Here is a 20430-nt window from a genome sequence, read left to right on the forward strand (position 1 = left end):
TTTCATGGGTAAACAAAGGCATTCAAACTGGAGGAGTAACAATATGGTGACTTAAGCCGACGAGTATATTTGTGAGAAGCTCTGCAATATGATTTCTGACAGTTGTTTGGCATAATTAAAAGATCACTAAACAGCACTAAGAAAAAACTTTTCAAAAATAAATGTGGATTCTGGATGAGATTCTAATGGCATAATGGAGTTTCTGTTTAAATTTATCTTTAAAGGAAGTTCCTGTCAGAAGGAGGGGGTGCTAACACATGGGAACTGACGTCAAATTTTCTCGGACGGGTGTAGGAGTTAAGAAGGTGGAAAGGCATATAAAACTATTCGAAATTTCCTCCTGATGGCAATCACCATATTCTAAACTCTATTCAAGTTCTCCTCAACCTCCTTTATGTCTAAAATCACAGGGTACATTTTCTATAAACCAGAGGGATCCTCTGGAAGGAGAAAGGTGAGTGGAGAGTGGAAACAGGGGTGAGGCAGGGAGGTGGGGAACGGGTTGCGGTATTTGGGGTTCCCAGTAGGGCATGGTGGCAGGAAGGGCCCAAGACGTGCATTTGCATGGTGGTGCTGAACCGCAGCTCCTGGCAGAGCAGGGCAGCTGGGAGCCGCCATGGTTGTCAAAACCACCACAACCACCCGTCACTCCCCATCCAACCCCCAAGCCCACAAACAGGAGCCGGGAGGCCACCCTGGGGGAAAGACACACCTGAGGGCTCTCCTCATGGACACCCGCATCCATGGCAAACATCCTGAGCAAAGGCCTCACCTCCGAGCACGAAGCCCAGCACAGTGTCACACAGCCCCCCACCCCCCGGGAATGGTCCAAAGTTTCTAGAAAGAAGCCTTTTCCTTCCTGGGGGCAGGATTAATAGCAGTGCCAGAGCTGGCATGTGGGTTGCTGGGCACTTGCAGCTCGACTGTTGTTGGTTTTGACTCTCTGTGAACATCCCCCAAAGCCTGTGATGTATACTAATTTGTCCTGCTGAGGCACTAGAACAGTCTGAGAGCAACTGTTTGGAGTGAGCCAAGCCATTGAGCTGGTGATGAGCTTAGGCTACTGCTTATTATCTACATTTCAACTCAGTTTCCCCCAGGTTTCTGCTCAGTAACTCTTGATGTTTTTGTTATTGTTGCTGTTTTCAAAGATTTATTTTTCATTTTAGGGACAGAGAAAGAGCACGCGCTGGAAGGGTGGTGGGAGAATCTCAAGCCGACTGCCCTGAGTGCATAGCCCCAGGCCACGCTCAATCTCATGACTCTGAGATCATGGCCTGAGTTGAAATCAAGAGTCTGATGCTCAATCAACTGTGCTACCCAGGTATCCCCAGAAAATAGACACTTTTGAGAAATTAAAAAATAATGGAAGGGACATACTATAGAAGGAATTCAACATCATACGTGCTGATATGCCAAGGTCCCAGATGTTAAGTCTACTGTACTTTCCAATCTTGTGATGTGAGAGGCCTGTGCTCTGATAAACATCCTGCGACCAAATGAGAAAAGGAATCTGCCTTGAGCAGAAACTAAGGTGTCACTCATGCAGGGCATGGTTTAAATGTGGACAAAACCTGCAGATGGTCTCCTAATTTCTCCATGTAGATCCCAATGGCCTGCCTATTCCAGGCTGACCTTCTGGTGCTGCTCACAAGCCCATTGTTGGCCACATCTGGACACCCACGTCAGTTTGGATCATTTGGAACTGGCAACTCCTTGAAATCGTTGGTGCAGACGAGCTGCCTGTGGAGAGGTGTCAGACAGACATAAGGCCCACAGCGGGTCCCGTCAGGACAGCAGAATGGAGAAAGGGACTGGGCAGGGTGCTGAGTCAACCAGGAATATCTGCGAGTAGGATTGCTCAGTGCTTTGCCTCCCTGGGTTCCTGCAAATACCTCCTGAACTCCAGGCCCTGGTGTGTGACCCTCTTGAATCATCAGGGCAGCACTCTGACGCTCAAAGTCTGGTGGCAGCAGGAGAGCTGGGAGGGACGGAGTATGGCTTAGGGATGCAGCAACTACTTGGAGTCAAGGCTCTTTAATAAGCATCTCGGAAGTAAGCTCCAAACTCGTCCCTTGTGTAGAATATTGTTTTATTGGCTATTACTTGCCCTAATTAGACCCTCGCCTGAGATCGTAGGTATCTGGTTAGAGAGGGAGGGGACTGACCTCATGCTATCTTTCATGGCACTTTGCTGGGCCCACAGGGACTCGGTGAGTGTCAGATGGTCCTGCCATGTGAAAGAGAAGAATGTGATACTGCTCTAAGGGTCACTATAGGATGTCATCAGGAAGTTGCCTTCCTGCTTTGTCCCCACTCCTATTGAAGCCGAGGGGAAAACTCATAAAGTGTGGACGGGGGAGGGGCTGCTGAGAAAAATGGAACATATTGGGACACATCAGACCACCAGGTGCCGTGAGGTTGCTATCACTGCCCTAGAAGCTCTATAGAATATTCGTCTTCGGGTTGAAGGCCCGGGAGGTTTGCTGCTGCCTGCGCCCTCCCTTCATGCCGTCTTGGGGGAGGTGGCTGGTGGTCTTACAGAAAGAAATTGGTCTTCTTCCCTCTGTAAGCTAACGCGCCATCCTGGCCTTCGTGAAGGCCCACCCACTCCTACCTTCTTGTCTTGCCCACGCATCGCAGATTTAGCCTGCCCGTTCTCTCCTTTTCATTATCTAGTCTCTTGCATGAATTTCTCTCCCCCTGATCTTACTGAAGTGTGGGGTAGTTTCCCATCTTTTCCTCCACCCACACTCTGTCTGAAAATCAGCCTCCAGAGTCCCTCACTCAGGAATGCAAAGGAGAACATCCAGTTCTCAGCAGAGAGATGTTGCATCCAAACTGTCGGAGGAGGATGTTGGACCCAGTGGTTCAGACTTCAGTCCGGCTGAGTTCAGGCTGGTGCATCGTAAAACCGTGGTGGAATGCTGAGTAGCCTCTGATCAGTTCATCCTCTTCCCTAGTATTCCGTGTGGCCTTGGGACAAACTTCATGTCCATTCTTTGTGAACTCTGTGTCCTTCCGTGGTCCATGCTCTCATTTTCTCTCTCCTGCCTCAAACTTACAGTTCCCAGCATTGCCTGATGGATGAACACGTGACTCTCATCTCTTAAAGTTATTACCTGATCCTGGATCTATTTCTCCACTTCTAGTTCAGTATTGCTGATAGATATTTACTAATCAATTATTAAAGCTGATTCTGTCCCTTAGTGAACCGTGGTTTATAAAACCATCATCGTGGGGATCCCTGGGTGGCTCAGTGGTTTAGTGCCTGCCTTCAGCCCAGGGTGTGATCCTGGAGTCCCAGGATTGAGTCCCATATCAGACTCCCTGCATGGAGCCTGCTTCTCTCTCTGCCTCTCTCTCCCTCTCTCTCTCTCTCATGAATAAATAAATAAAAATATTTTAAAAAAAGTAAAACCATCATTGCATATTAATTCCTGGGCAAGCCTCCCCAGTGGCCCTGTAATGGGTGCCTGTGTCCTAGGCACTTTGTCTGTATTGCTCAGCACTAGCCATTACCTATAGCCTGCTCCTAGCTTGTCCTGTCTCTAAGCTTGCACCCCCACCCAGCCTACCCTAACTTGGAATTTGGGGTTGAAAGTATACACTTGGTACTCAAATCTTTTGCATGTCCTATGTCCTCATATGGTAACATTTATCTTGTTTTGCTTTCATTATTTGCTGACCCCTGGCCCTCCCAGGCCAGACCACAGACCCCTCTTGGGCAAGGACTGTATCTCACTCATCCTTGGATCCTAAGTGCCCGACACAAGACAGGTACTCAGAAAATATTTTGAGCCACTTGGGTTAGCAGTTGAGGTCTTCTAAGGGAAAGACCTTATAGAATTCAAAAGGCCCAGCCTTGCCACAGCCAGTACTTTTTCCCAGAAGCAGTGGTGATGACAAATGACCAAATTAGCAAAAGATAGGCTGTTCACATTCATCCCAGAGAATTGTTTTGCAGGTTTGTTTGTGTCTATTTGCTTATTTGTTCACTTTTAAATAAAGTAGAACTTCTCTCTGAAACTCATGTCGAGTCAGCTGACTACAATAGTCAGAAAAAAAAAAATGCTGTGTTCCACTTTTTTTCCTCACTGTCAGTAAAAGCCAAGGTTTAGTGCAGGCAAGTCATACAATCACCTGAGGAGCTACAATGAGGAGAAGCTTCCAGAAAGATTCGAGTACCCTGGACCATAAAGGCTTCCTTTGCCTGTCACTCTGCCTTGGTGTGTGCATTTTCCTAACCCACCTCCCAGGAGACTGGGGAGCATGCACCTGAGAGCAGAGCCGTGGGGGCATACAAGTCACAGCAGCTTAGGGACGAATCCCCATCTCCCTGAACCTGTCTCCTCACCTTTTCGATGAGAATGCTGCCTATCCTACAGTGTCGTCACAGGGATTAGTGATCCTGTAGATGTGTCATTATGATCATTATGATTGTGATGATTATGGAAACCTCTGGGCATAGACCATATTCTCAAGCTGACACATACTGAAAATCAAGGCATCTCTAATGCATTATTCATCACACCTTGACATGACTTTTCTATAACATTCAACCAGAGTATCTTCGATCTCTTTCTTTCTCATTTGCTATTCTGAGCTCAGAACATAGGATAACTAGCTCATCAGTTCAACAAGCTGGTTTTTGTTTTTTTTTTTTTTTTTTTTTTTGCATTTGCTTGTGCCAAGATCTCAGGTTCCTGAATGTACCTTGTTTCCTGAGGTTGAAGGTATAAACTGATGGAGGCTCAGGTGGTGTCATGGAATTTCTCAAATAGATCATTAAGGCTGCATGGCATGTATGCAACGTGTGTCTATTTGGAGACACTGTTGGAAGGTGAAGCGAGCAAGAGCTCCGATTTTTCCAGGGAGCAACTGTAGAATTTTAATGAGCTTTGAGTCCATTTCTCTGCTGGAAATAGCAGATCTCTAAGCATTTCTTCAATAGCATTACAGTAATTATAACAATTCTGAAAGGAATAATTTACGGGGTGTATTTTTGTAAGCTCGGAGAAATAAGAAAGGCCACATCCGCTTCTTCATTTGGTAAATGCCTAGAGTCACCATCAGATAGATGTTTAAAAATATTAATGACAATAGTGTAGATGATTTGGTTCACGATCTCCACCAACATCTTGAGACAGTACTGCCTAATTCAACTTTCTGCAATAAAGAAGGGTTTGGATTTGAGCTGTCTTGTATGGTGGCCGCTGGCTACATGTGGCCATCGAGCACTTGAAATGTGGTTAATGAGACTGAGGCCTGAATTCTGAACTTTATTCAGTGTTAACTCATTAAATTTAAATAGCTGCATGGGCATTGGCTACCATACTGTACAGCGCAGCCCTAAGGCATCAACTGAAGCCCACTCCAGCCACCCTGAGGTTTAGAGCATCAGTGCACATAGTGGGGGGTACCCAAAATGCACCTGGAGAGCCACGAAGCCCATGTACTCAGGCTGAACTGAAGCCTCCTGATTTGATTCTCTGATTATTCTTTCCACAACAGACCAGGGCATTCAACTAGAGAGAGAGGCAGACACAATGGCAGCAACTGGAATGAAAAAGGTTGAACACAGACTAGGACTCAAAGAGAAAAACTGTCTAGGATAACTGAGCATAAGGACAAGTAGCTTTTATACCTCAAAAGTACAGTCTTTGATGCATTGCACCATCAAAAGAATGTTAAGAGTTCAGGGACATGAGCCTCAGAAAGGAGAGAAAATGAGCAAGCCTCATCTAAGACCTTTGTCCATCAAAGGCAGGAAAGATGTAGACACCCTGGCACACAAATGGTGACTTTTGGTTATCTGAAGAGTCCAGCTACTGGGTGCATCTCATTCCTCCCATTAAGGAAGAAATTGTAGTTCCCTGTGATGTCCTCCTGCTCTTGGGATGAAACCCTGGACAATGACCATGACTCCCTGGGCTCCTGGATGTGGCTTTGTTGGCCCCTCCCACCTCACCTCATCCCAGCCTCCTGACTCCTTGTTCTCCAGCACCTTCTGTTTCCTGAAGGTGCTATGAGCCTTCCTCCATAGGGCTTTGCATGTGATGTTCCCTCAAGAAGGATTCTTTCGCCCAAACTCCTTCTTCTCCCCACTCCAGATCCTGGTTCACATACTACTACTTGGAAAGCCTGCTTACACCTTCACACCTCCACCTCCTCCCCAGCCCAAGAAGACATGGCTCCTTGGTTATCATGCTTCCATCTGATCTCCTTTGCCTGGAACACCTACTTGAGCATATATATTCATCAGGGAGATTATATGACTTATTCACTTGTAAACTCTAAGAAGCAGGGATTGTGTTTCGTCTGATTCATCCACATTTGTTGTATCCCCAGTAGCCAGCTGATGCTTAATAAATGCTAAATGAAAGAATGAATGAATTCTGGTTTCTTGGTTAGCTTTTTTTGTGTGACAGGTGTCCTCCAATTCCTAACACATTTACATCTTTTTTTATAAAGTCTCTAGTCTCTGGAATGACTCATCTCTTTACCCGCCATGCCAAAGTTCTTCCGGTCCATAACTTTTTGCCATGCAATCTCCAGCCTAAATATTCCACCCACCACTCTGTTATTTGCTCCACTTACTACCTTCGCCCCCGAAGCTTCCCATTTCCTTTAGACAGTTGGCTCTCGTGCTGGCAAGCTGAACTGCATCTGTGCTGCTTTCCTTAACGGTGCATTTTCTTGATTTTTTTCCCTCCCACTGTTTCCTTCATTTGATTTCACTGATAGCCTCTGAACTCCCTGTTTGCAGTCTTCCTGCCAGGAGAGCTGCGTTGTCTTTTGGGATTTTTAGTTCCTCCTCCACCCGACTTTTTCTATTATTTCTTCCATAGACTTCCTCTTCAATTTCCAACCTGCCTACTTTTTATTCTTGTCCTTCACAGTATTAAAAACTGAAGAAGATGAAATCTACAGTTATCCCCCATTCTTCTTATTCCTTGCCTTCGTAATGTAAAACGACAATATGAAAGAAAGGTCTCAGATAATCATTTCCAGAACCTTCAGGGAAATCCTATCTTCCCATTTTTTGTCTCATTCCAGTCCCTCCCCCCACCACACACACACACACACACATCAGGGGTAAAAACAAACCAACCAACAAACAAAACTTCCAGTAGTCCTAACCATCCCCTCCCAAAACCCAATCAACTTCAGGCCTCATTCTCTTTTTCCAAATTAGCTTCTTTCACTGGTTAAATCATTTTCTCTATCTCATAGAGTTTATTTAGTACCAAATTCTTTTTTTTTTTTAAGATTTTGTTTATTTATTCATGAGAGACACAGAGAGAGGCAGAGGCACAGGCAGAAGGAGAAGCAGGCTCCCTGTGGGGGGGATCAAGTCCCAGGACCCAGGAATCACAACTTGAGGCGAAGGCAGACTCTCAACCACTGAGCCACTCAGGCATTCCCCAAATTCTTGATATAAATTTCAATTGTCTTTAGCAAGTATTTATTGAGCATCTACTATGCTCCAGGCACTGTGCTAAGGAAACAGTAATGAATAAAATGGAGGAAATCCCTATCTTCATGGAGAATACGTTTTACAAAGAGAAGTATAATACACATGAGCATAAAATAATTTTACATAGTGAGAAGACCAACAAATAATGTTACATGGTCATTGCTACATACAATGATAAAATGTCTGAATTTGTAGCTCGTAACCCACAGGAGTGTGACAATTAAGTGAGCTTATATGTTCATAATGTAGAGAGGAGGATTCATTACTCGGTGGAACCTGTGGCTTTGTTTTTTTTTTTTTAAGATTTTATTTATTTATTCATGAGAATACACAGAGAGGAGAGAGAGAGAGACAGAGAGAGAGGCAGAGACACAGGCAGAGGGAGAAGCAGGCTCCATGCAGGGAGCCTGACATGGGACTCGATCTCAGGTCTCCAGGATCACACCCTGGACGGAAGGCGGCGCTAAACTCCTGAGCCACCCGGGCTGCCTTGTGGCTTTGTTTTTAAGCACAGACTCCTGCCATAAATGTATTTAAAATTATTAGTGTTCTTATTATTGTTATTAGATGAAAGGAAAGATTATCCACTCATTCAATTAAGTGATATTTATGGGGTGTTTGCTGTGGGCAAGGTACTCACATGCTTGTGAAATGGTACAATGGAGAAGAGAAAAACTGCCACATGATGACTTCAAAAGCAGGACTGAAATAATGAGCCAAGTCCACTGTGGCCCCTAATGGGGAAAAGCCAACTGGGCCGGGGGCCAGCCAGCACACTACCCTTCAGACCACTCTTGGTGACTCACCTCCTGCCTAGTGAACTTCTTGTGGCTCTAGATGGCAGAGCCCTGGTTATGCTCTTGCCATAATATTTAGAGGTGTATGGGAAGGGTAGGAAGGCCTGTAACTCAGATTCATAGACCCAGAGTTGGAAGGAACTTCACATGTCATTTGTCTATTTCACAGATAAGGGATATATATATTTATAAGCATATATTTATATTTATAAATATAAATATAAATTATATTTTTATTTTTAAATATATTTATATATTATATAATATACAAATATATTTATATATTTATTACTACATTAGATATTATTTATATTTATTTACGAATATATATATATTTTAAAGATTTTGTTTTACTTATTCATGAGAGACACAGAGAAAGAGAGGCAGAGACACAGGCAGAGGGAGAAGCAGTCTCCATGCAGGGAGCCCGATGCGGGACTCGATCCCCGGGGTCTCCAGGATCACACCCTGGGCCGAAGGCAGCGCTAAACCGCTGAGCCACTGGGACTGCCCATATCTTTATATATTAAAAATATTTTATATATTTTAATTAATATGTAAATCACACGCGTATACACATGTCTACATACACAGACTTAAATATTCAGTTCTTTGGATCCCAAACAAGCTGCTTCTCTACTGTTACTGGAATGATCTAGAACTAGAGCATCTTTTTTTTTTTTTTTTTTTTTTTTTGAGCATCAACTTTTTGATTCAATTCAGCCAACGTTTTTTGCTGTTCGGTTATGTGCAAAACAGCTTGCAAAGTATGATAGGAGGCATGAAAATGAGCATGATCTTGTTCCAGATTTCAAGGAGCCTGCTGTATCACACAGGAGATAGCAATTCAGAGTGAGCCCGGTTGGTGCTACAGTCAAGGCGCAAAGTATCACGGAAATGCACCAAAAAAATCTAACTCCAGCTTGACTGGCTCCCATCAGAACTAGTGCGCAGACAGAGCTGGGGAGGAAAGGGCACCAGGGATGGGGCGACCAGGAGGGAACTCACAGAGGCCCTGGAGCATAGGACTCGTTCCAGAAAGGGCTGTGACTTTAGGAGTGCTGGAGCGTTGGGCTCCCCGGGCTGGAGAGGGTTGCTAGTGGGAAGGGAGAGTGACACAGCTTCCAGAGAAGCTCCCCCACCCCACCCCACCCCGTGGCACGCTGTAGGGGTTTGCACTTGATTCCATCCCAGGCTTTGAGTGGAGGAGTAACTTCCTCAGAGCTGTGCTTTCTGACTAAACTCACAGGAGGGGAGAGAGAGGCAGGCTGAGGGTGGCTGAAAGACGGCAGCTCATTCGGTTACTCACTGTTACCTGTGATAATAATAGTTAACATTGATTGAATGCGCTAAGAGCTTTGCATACATTAGCTTCCTTCACTGTCATAACATTCCTGAAGTCTAGGAGCTTTTATTATTTTGATTTTACAGATCAGGAAACTGAAGCTTAGGGAAGTTAATGTGCTAGAATAAGAGGCAGATTGGAGAACCAACCAAGTAGATTCTATTTCTAAATCCACCCTCTGAAGGGTGGTGCTATGTTGCCCTGGATTGCTAACTCCAGTTGGCGATGATTTTGTTGAGGAGTACCCAGGGGAGAGGTGAAAATAATTTTTAGACTCTCTTTTATGGCTGGTATCAAAAAGGATGACAAGAAGACAAAAGCTGAGCTTCACTATGCTTATCACCAGCCCCGTATTGTGGGTGACATTTAACCCCTAAGGGGCTCCTTCTGCCAACTTTCTGGCCCAATTCTTCACCTTCAGGTTGTATGTGCTGAAATCATAAATACAGTTTTAATAAGAAAAGTAAGAATCAGGAAGGTAAGACTATTATAAAATAATTCATATAATACTTTTTGAAGCCCGTGGGGTGGTTGTTTTATGTTAATCACCTGCCATTATAAATTAACAATGGCATTAATTGATACTACTGCTCTGGATAAATATAAAAGATTAAAGGCTGATTTTTTACAATTTATGTGCAGAAGTCCACAGTGGTGGTTTTACATTTTATCTCCTGAAGTGGCTCAGGCCCAGCATTCACCCAAATATGATGATCCTTCCACTCACTTACATCCTAGTGGCAACATCCAGGAAGGGAACACATCACTCCTTTAGGACAAAGCATCCCATGACACTAAGACCCCAGCCGGTATTTCTATTCCAACACAATTCCAGAACATTGAAAACCATTATTACAGATGATGTGTTAGACATCTTCTCTTATTTTAAACAGATGTTTTACAACACGGAAGGGTGCATCCTGTAAAAGCAGTGTATTCTGTACAATTTGGTCACTGTGAAGCCTGCAATAGCACAAAGGGTTAATTTGGATAAACACTTTGGACCCTGTGGATCTTTGAGCTTGGATGACATGCATGGTGCCCATTCTCCCATTTAATTTCTCAGTTATTATCCTCCTGGCTGGACATGCTAGGGAGGTGGCCCCCAACTCAAATGTAGGGAGGCCAGAGCTATGTGCAAGGATCCCTCCACGTTGACACCCCCCCCCCCCCCCCCCCCCGCACAGTGGGTTTCTGTGCACTTCTCTTCTGTGGTCTCTTTTCATCTCCATGGCAGCCCTAACTCTTTATTAAGACTTGAGAACAGGGACAGGGTCTTGTATCTTTCTCCCAGTGGGACTTTTGACTGGCTTTTTGGTGAGCTTACACAAATATTTGTTAGATGAATAAGTCTTTAAATTAATGAACAATTGACTGAAATTGGAAAATGGTATCATCCAAGGACATCAGTCCTGAAGCCCCATCATTTCAGAATGAAGACAGAACTCTTATTTGCTTTTTAATTACATAAGGGACAACTTCCTGAAAAGTTTAAAAATGTTGGGCAGTACTGTCTAATGAAATATGTACCCTATCCTGGTAGGTTCCTCTACTGCCTGGGACATCTTGGTAGGTTATGTTCCAGAAAAATGTCAAGAGCCCTGTTTTGTGCCAAGAATAGCTGCATAGGGGGTGGCTGTCGTGGGGTGTCAGTACAGTGTAGTTAGCTTTCAGAAGTTTCTTCTCTATTCGGGCTTGGAGCCGGAACAGGATAAGCATCCAGCCTTATGATTAGTGAACACTGCTTTGCAATGGAGAGATGATAATTTTATCAGCAAGACTCTAGGCATGGAACAATATTATACACTCCAAGTGGGAGGCTCACAGGACAAGGTGTGCCATCGTCCCCAGAATTCAGTTCCTCAGGGAGGGATGATGGCAGGGATCATCCCCTCCCTGGAGTTTCCATGGAGTCCATGAGAGGAGATTTCTGCCACTAAATGTTCTTCCCCAAGTCAGAGTTTTCCATCCTGGGTAATAAGTGCCTTCTTCATAAATACATGACAGCCTACATTTTGATGGAAGAAAAACCTCCCATATCCTCAACGTTAAAAAAAAGGAAATTAGCTTGCACATGCTTTGGGCAAGTTCCCATAAACCTGCTCCCCATCAAACACTTTGGGAGTAGATATTTTTTCACTGAATCTGGGTGCGCTGAGCGTGGAGTCCTTGGCCCAGCCGGGTCGGCTGAATGCACAAACCAGAGCTGTCGACAGAGGACCTCAGAGCTGCTCTCCCACTATCCTCCAGGGCCCGAGCATCTTCATTCTTCCCCAGGCTGCTGCCTCTCTCACATGCCCTTGTGCTCAGGGATCTTTAGATACTTCGTTGTTTGCACTGAAATCATGCTCTACCAGGGCTCTGCTGAGTGCAGAGAACACCCATGGGCCCAGCACAGCTTTGCTCCACGGGACAGGAAGACTTCCTATCTCAGGAGCATCCTTCCAAACTCTCCAAATGAAAGTCTGGACTTGACTCATTAATAACCTTTCACCTGGAAGGTCCTGGGCTGCAGTTTATCAGGTGAGGCTAGTTAGGGTGTTTGAGGAGCCTGCGGGGGAGAGGGAGCAGGGAAAGAAGGTGGACCCCCAGGTCAATTGCCAAATCTCTGTTCCCCACTTTCTTGCTTCTGAACAGGTGGCAAGTATTCTGGAATACCAACCCCTCACTGCTTCCTCTTCTTCCTCACGGCCTCCCTGCCCCACCCTGCTTCCCTTTGTGGGTGCTCCCTCATCTGTGTCCTACCTCCCCCTCCTTTCCCCTCTCCCACCCTGACCCTCTCCCCATGCCCTGCCCCCTGCCCCCCTTTCCGTTGCTCCCCCCCTTCTACCCATCCTCACCATAGCAACACTAACGTGTTTGCCCTCCCTTTCTGCGCCTCTCTCCCCTCTCTCTGAAGCTCCATCCATTCTCCGAGTTTCACTGATACCCGGGATCCTTGGAGCCAGGATCTCTATTCCCTCCTCAAGTCCTCCTCTCCCCTTCCAGCGCCAGGGCTGTGTCTGCCTCCAAGAACGCATGGGCACAACCCTGCTCTTCTCAAACTCCATGTAAAGCAAGCCTCCCTGCTCCCAGAGACTCTCCAACTGCCTTTCACCATTAATGGTGTCACCGATTTCCCAGGCTCCCAAGTTCAAAATTTGAAGTTACCTTGATTGACACATCAGCCAGTCATCTAGTTTGATTTTTCCTGAAATCCCCCCCTCCTATGTATTCCTCCCACGCTGATCTCCTTGCTGCTTGCTGCCTTAGCTCTGGTTCTTGTGACCTCAAACCTAGATTATCTCTGAAACAACTGGGCTGCTCCCACTTCTCTCCCCACCATCCAAGGGCTGGCAAGGGCACTGTCGCCCTGACAACCTGGGCTGGTGGGGGGTGGGGGGTGGGGGGGTTGGTGGGGGAGCACGATCAGGACTTACTGGGGACCAGCTGTGGCTCTGCCCTCACTGTGCTGCCCCTCTGCTGACCCACCGGCAGGGAGGAGAGGCCCCAGGCCCGGGGCTGGGAACAATAGCCATAATTTGATCTTCAGTAATTCTGCAAATCCATACCCAGTCCCTGCAATACCCAAGCCTACCCCAGGTACTGAGATACAAGAATGAACAAAGCAGAGAAGTCCCTGCCTCATGGAGATTACTCGGTCCCAGGAGAGGCAGAAAGTAAATAAACATGTAATGTGACAGGTGGTAAATCATAGGACGTATGTATCAAGAATAGAGCCAAGGGGCACCAGGGTGGCTCAGGGATGGAGCCGTTGTCTGGCTCCCTGTTCAGCGAGGGGCCTGCTTCTCCCTCTCCCTCTGTCCCTCCTGCCACTTGTACTCTTTCTCTCTCTCAAATAAATAAATAGAATCTTAAAAAAAAAAAAAAGAACAGAGACAAATCAGGGAAATAAAAAGTGAATGGGACAAATGGCCCACAAACACATGAAAAAAATGCTCGATGTCATAATGGAAAGGCAAATCAAAACCACAACAACATAGCACTTCACACCCACCAGAGCGGCTACAATCAAATGAAAATAGAAAGAAACCAATATTGGTGAGGATGTGAAGACACTGAAGCCCTCATACACGATGGCGGGAACGTGAGATGGTGCAGCTGCTGTGGAGCACAGTTTGGCAGTTCCTCACAAAGCTTAATGGAGAGTTACCACAGGACCTAGCAATTCCACTCCTACACGTTCACCCCCAAGAATTGAAAACAGGTGTTCAAACAGAACTGTGCCCATGAATGTCACAGCTGCACTGTTCATGGTAGCCAAAAGGTGGGAACCTCTCAAATGTCCATCCGTGATGAGTGGGCGAGCAAAATGTGATGCTTGCACCCAGTGAAATATCCTCAGCCATAAGGAATGAAGTGCTGATTAATGCTACATCCAAGATGAACCTTAAACCATGATGCTAAGAGGAAGAAGCCATCTACGAGAGGCCATATACTTTGTGATTCTGTCCAGATGGAACGTCCAGAATAAGCAAATCTATAGAGATAGGAAATGGATTGGTGGGTTGGTCCTCAGAGCCTGGGGGTGCTAGGGAAGCGGGGACCAGATATCAGATTTAAAGGGTACATGATGATGGAAACGTTCTCTGGAACTAGATGATGGTCATGGTTGCACCGTGTTGTGAATGTACTAAATACCACTTAATTGTGCATTTTTAAAATGGTTCCAAATTAAATTTTATGTTACGTCTGTTTTATCACAACAGGAAGCAAATGGCAGTGGTCACAGGTGCTCCTCTGATAGGAGAGTCCAGGAAGCCTCTCCTATGAGGGCAGAAGCCTCTCTGCAACCTGAGGCAGGAAGGTGTGAGCCCTGCACTCACCAGGAAAGGCAGGGAGAGGCACAGCCTGCAGACGGCTCTGAGCACTGTGGCTGGTGATTCGACCCCCTTCCTTGTCTCACCCCCCAGGCCAACAGCACCATGCTCCTCCAGTGCCCAACACCTCTGGCTCTCAGCATCCAGCACTTCCCTGCAGCCCCCCATTGCCACCGTGCCGACCCTCCTCCCTTGCCCCTTGCCCACAGAACTGCCCCTTCTGGCCATTTGTAGGCTGGACAACTGTTTGGGGCCCAGCACACAGACCCCTTCTCCTGGGGCACATGTTCTGATACCTGCCAGAGCATGAGCACTGAGACTTGGAGCAGAGAGTCTACTGCGTATAAGCCACGTGAGGCTGGGTACTCGTCCCTTCTCTGGGCTTCAGTTTCCTGCCCTGTATGTAACATAAGGGCTATTGAGAGAATAATAAAACGACACAACTGCAAAGTGCTGAACTTAGTACCTGGTGAGGGGTGAGCTCTCAGGAATGGCAGCCCTGTCATCACCTCAATGTCTCCTATAATCTGAAGTTCGAAATTTAGCACTTCGTTTCGGACTGATTGTGTTGGGTCATTATTTACTGTACGGAGGAGTCAAAATACATGACAGACATCGTGACAGTACTTATCTTCCCCCAACCCTGGTGACTATTCCAATACAGAGCATGTGGATCGAATAAATGTTTGGTGACCGATGATTGATTGATTGAGTGATTGATTTGTCTCTATCATCTAATAGGAATAGAACTTTCTTCAAACTAAGACATAAAGGGAAACGTGATGTGGGGAGAGGGGAAGATAGAAAAGGAGGGAGAGAGAGAGAGACACACACACACAGAGGGACAGTGAGGGAGGGAGAAAATCTGCAAGTGAACAAACACCTTTTACGAATAACCTTTTACAAATAGATGAAAGACAAATCCTCAATGTTCTATCCCTGGAGAAAGGTATGAGTTGAAATGTATTTAAAAATGAGATCGAAGGGGCGCCTGGGTGGCTCAGTGGTTGAGCATCTGCCTCTGCTCAGGTCGTGATCCCAGGGTCTGGGATCGAGTCCCACATCAGGCTCCCTGCATGGAGCCTGCTTCTCCCTCTGTGTCTCTGCCTCTCTCTCTTTGTGTCTCTCATAAATAGGTAAATAAATTCATTTTTTAAAAATGAGATAATACAGCTACATTTCCCAACAATTTAGAAGTGGGAGACAGACACAGGTAAGGGTGGCACCCAACTGCTTGAGGAGAAAGCAGCGGGGGAAGGATAATCTGTTTGTTGTATCGGGTAAGATGTGATGCCCAGATCAGACTGGGCTCCCCCACCCCTTGCCCCTGTCACGTGACCTACCTCCAGCCACTGCCCCACGTGAAGGAGACCAACCCAACCACTGTTTCCTATTTTTACCACCTCCACAAACCCAAAGGTGGTTTGCTGCTCCGCCAAGGAGACGCATCTGTTCCCCCAAAGCCCCAGCCCGTTCTCTGCCAACAGAGAATTGCCAGTGCAGTTTTCTTTCCGTGCAATTCTGGGGTCAGACTTTATTCCCCTTTCAGAGAAGCAGACACAAGCCCCGTTCAAGAGTAAAAAGCTACCAAGCAGCTGGCTTCCTCTAATGCGTGCAGATGCAATTTTCTTAATCATTTCTTTTCCCCTAACAAACCAATGCAAAAGAAAAAGAAGCTGTTTACCTGCAGATCCCTGATTTCTTCTCGAGACGCTAACACTGGGTATTGAGAAGCAACTCAAAAGCACCTTCTGAGACTTCCTTAAATCCCCAATCTGCTTCTGGGAGCAGCTCTAAGTTTGAGCTGTGAATAGAGGCTGTGTGTTATTTTAACCACAAGGTTTCTAGTCAGTAGGGAGGAGAGATGGAAATGAGGTACGTTGGCAAGCAGAAGCACCATCCACCTCGGGTGAAATGAGCTCGCTGATCTGATGTGAGAGCTTGGGGACAACTGGAAGAACCCTCAAACCCACTTTTCCTAAACTAGAGGTTAAATAGCTGTGGAAATTCCAAATGAGTAAGATAAGACACTTCTGGTCTTTTCTTTAAAAAAGCCATGTTGGTATGCCCTGTCTGATACTGTCTGAGGGGAAGCCCTGCACAGAGCTGGCCGGAGCGGGGGGCGGGCAGGGGGCCAAGGCCTCGGCTAGAGGCAGAGACACCTGGAGACAGCTTTGCTCCACACAAAAAAGGAGTCTTCCAGTGGTTAAAAAGTATAGAATGTCAAAGGAGACTGGCCAAGTCACATCTTTTGTATAAAAACATAACCAGTGTCTGGACACCTGGGTGGCTCAGCAGTTGAGCATTTGCCTTTGTCTCAGGGTGTGATCCTGGGGTCCTGGGTTCGAGTCCTACATTAGGCTCCCCACAGGAAGCCTGCTTCGCCTTCGGCCTATGTCTCTGCCTCTCTGAGTGTGTGTCTCTCATGAATAAATAAAATCTTAAAACAAAAACAAAAACACAACCAGTGTGATGGCAATCCATATGAAGTTATAGGGTGAGGGGATAGCTAGTCTGGAATATGTGATCATGAGAGATTAACATGTGTGAGAGTGTGTGTGTGTGTGTGTGTGTGTGAGTGTGAAAGAGCATGAATATGTGTCTGTGTTCTCACTTCCCAAACAACTTAAAAAGCAAAGATCCAGCCTCAGCTCAGACCAGTTGGAGATCTTCCTCCTCAAGCGTCTTGGCAAATGCAAATGCCTCCTTGGCCTTGGAAGAGGAGAATGATTTATCGCATGCAGATCAAGAGCAAAAACTAGAGCCGCCGGAATGGCCAACAGACCTTTACAGCCAGCCCTTCACAGATGCCAGAGGGCTTTAACTCCACTTTTGGAAAAAACTCAGCAGTGCTCCCATTAAACAGGGTCATAACTCAGTTTTATATAGAGTCTTTCATCTCAAAGGAGCTCGAGGTGGGTTTACACCAAAATATAAATTATCCTGTGCACAGTCACCTCGGGAGCAAACCACGGCTCCTGCCTAGCAGCAGCTGGCCCCGACGCAAGCAGTCAGTTTGGAGCCGCAGCGAGACAGCAGGCGGGCGGCCAGGAGGCTCTCCGCGGGAGGAATGAGTGGGACCTGCCTTTAACTTGCCTTTAACCTCTCTGACCCGCACCCCCTGCCCCCCGTGAGCCCCGCCAGCGCCCATCCCCAGCACCTGCATACGCAGCCTCAAAGGACCTGAAAACCACAAGCCAGGAGTGAATGAGGGCTGCGCTTTCAGATCTGATCCCACGTTGCTGGGGTTGGCAAAGCAGGACTCTTGGGCCACATGCACACTTTTTGTAAATAAAGTTTTATTGGTACACAGCCACACTCACTCAGTGGTGGACTGTCTGCGACTGTTTGGGTACTATAACAGCCCAGGGGAGTGGATGTGGCGGAGATTGTAGGGAGGGTGTTTGGTTTTGGGGTGGATGTAAGGAAAAAGGAGGGGCGCCCGGGTGGCAGTCAGTTGAGCGTCTGCCTTTCAGCTCAGGCTATGATCCCAGGATCCTGGGATCAAGCCCCATGTTTGGCTCCCTGCTCAGGGGGAGTCTGCTTCTCCTTCCCCTTGCTCTTGTGCTCTTGTGCTCGCTCACTCTTTCTCTCAAATAAATAAATAAATAAAATGAAGAGAAAGAAAGAAAGAAAGAAAGAAAGAAAGAAAGAAAGAAAGAAAGAAAGAAAGAAAGAAAGAAAGAAAAAGTCTCTTGCAATAACCTCTAAAGATCAACCTGGGGAAGATATACCTACTCATATCACCCAGCCCATATTCAAGCCCAGAGTCTCCATTCGAATTATTTGTTTATCAGAGAAACTCTTTTACTCAGGCATTGCCTAGGCACACTGCTCCAGCTTCATCCCCAAGGAACTGCAACGGCTGTGTCCAACTGTTCTCTTCAATAGAAGCCCTGGAAGCACCGTCAGGCCCTCTCCATGGCATCCCCAAACACACCTTGTCTTTGAGACCGTCTCTGAGTCTCTCCAAACAGTTAGTTGCTCCCTCCTGAAGGCTCTCCTCACATTTTGTTCATTTTTCTCTTGTATTTCTTGTAGTTACAGGCTAGTGATCTCTATGTTTGCCTTTCGTACCACACTATGTATTTTCTGCAAGTAAGAATGATATCTTATTTAACTTTTCCCAGACCCTAAGACTATAAAAGACACATCAGTAGACTCCACTCCATTAGTGGTTACTACAAAAATAACTGAGTCGGTCTTACTCCACTGGAACCTAATGGCAAAGGAAATGAATGAAAGATTGTCTGACACTCCTTGAAAATGAGGTGTTCTTAAAATAGCCCTCCCAGGGATGACCCAGGCTCTGTCTTTCTAACACTTGTCCCCGAGTGGGACCAACTTTTACACACTCTTTGTTAGTAGTTTCTTGAATTTTGAATTTGTAGATGAGCTTCCTTGCAGAAATGTCAATGGTAGTTACAAAAAGAATCTTTGTAACAACTAGAGCTGTTCCAAGACCTGGAAGGATCTGGCCCTGGGTGAAACAGAGGCAGCATATTCTTCTCTAAGCTTCCTTTCTCATGCTAAGGTTTGGTACAGCCTAGTTTCCCTGGTGTGACCCCATCAGAAGACAGAGCTGCCACATGGCTGAAGGATGCAGATTTGCCTCCAGCAGATCTAGGGCGCAAAAGGAACCAGTGTTCTCACGTGACAGGAGCAATGGCACTGTACCATCTCAGTAGCTGTGTCACCACTCTTGTAATTTGTATCCTCTTTAATGGTCACAAGGGTGGGGAGACCTAATAACATTCTGGAGCAAACAAAATTTGGCCATGTGGTCACAGTGGACGGTCATCACATGTGTGGTCACTCAACGTCTTGTGAGTAGTCATCCTTGGCTGAACTTGGGACTTCCTACACTGAGTCCTCATCTCAGTCTGCGCAGGTTGCCATGACAAATACCATGGACTGGGTAGCTTCAGCCACAGAAATGTATTTTTTCATGCTTCTGGAGGCTAAAATTCTGAGATCAGAGTGCCAGCACAGTCAGGTTCAGCAAGAACTCAACTCCTGGTTCGCAGACTGACCGGTCACCCTCTCCCATGGCCTTTCCTCGTTGTGTGTACGGGGACATCCCTCTCTTTCTCTCTTTTTCTCTTCTTATAAGGCCACCAATCCTATCAGATTGGGACCTCACTTCAAGGCTTCATTGAACCTTCAGAACCTTTTTTTAAATTTTTTTTTAAAGATTTTATTTATTTATGAGAGGCACACACACACAGAGAGAGAGAGAGAGAGAGAGGCAGAGACACAGGCAGAGGGAGAAGCAGGCTCCATGCAGGGAGTCCAATGTGGGACTTGATCCCCGGTCTCCAGGATCAGGCCCTGGGCTGAAGGCGGTGCTAAACCGCTGAGCCACCCGGGCTGCCCTTAAGAACCTTTTAAAAGGTTCTTAAAAGCCCAACCTTCAAAAACAGTCAGATCGTGGTTAGAGCTTCAACATATGAATTTTTTGCAGGAGGGGAAAGGAACACAATTCACTCCATGGTAGTGATCCTTCCTCAAACTAGAAGCCAGACTTTCTCTTCCAGCCTCCTTTGAAGCTGGGGTGCAGGTATGTGTCACAGGCTGGGCATTTAGCTGCCTTCAACTTAGTAAAGACCAGGAGGAGGCAAGAAAGGGGGTGAATCCACTCTGCGGGAGGTCAGTGCCAGTTGGCAGGGAGTCATCAGCTCTCAGAGACAGCTCCAAGGAAGACCAGTCATGGTGTCTGGTACAGATTATCTGTTGTGTGAGTCCAGGGGCCTGGCCCTGCCTCCACAACAACAGCAACTCTTCCCTGCAGCAAAACTCGTACTGTGTTCCCTCTTGGTCCTACAGCTTCCACACCTGACACTGGTCTCCTAGAGATTCTGTGACCTATTAATAGTCTTCAATAAATCAGTTTTTAGCTCACTATAGCTAGAGGTGCCATTTGCAACTAACAATGCACTTGTGCATGGCTGATGCGGGTACTTAAAACCAAACCATTTAGTTTTCTTT

At 46.4% G+C, this 20430-nt stretch overlaps 1 long non-coding RNA gene across 4 annotated transcripts in view; it reads left to right on the forward strand.

The window, feature by feature from the left end:
• LOC112670382 (uncharacterized) overlaps positions 1 to 15140 on the forward strand; it is a 37179-nt gene extending 22039 nt beyond the window's left edge. Inside the window, exons 3-5 of one of the 4 annotated variants that reach the window (XR_003142931.3) lie at positions 225 to 454; positions 1170 to 1324; positions 14332 to 15140. This is a non-coding gene — a long non-coding RNA (uncharacterized LOC112670382). Of the gene's footprint in view, positions 1 to 224; positions 455 to 1169; positions 7239 to 14331 lie in introns of those variants that run through there. The other 3 variants (XR_004813479.2, XR_003142930.3, XR_004813480.2) reach the window with 3 other exon arrangements.
• Positions 15141 to 20430: the final 5290 nt, after the last annotated feature.

Source organism: Canis lupus, chromosome 2 (genome assembly GCF_003254725.2).
Source record: "Canis lupus dingo isolate Sandy chromosome 2, ASM325472v2, whole genome shotgun sequence".
NCBI lineage: Eukaryota > Metazoa > Chordata > Mammalia > Carnivora > Canidae > Canis > Canis lupus.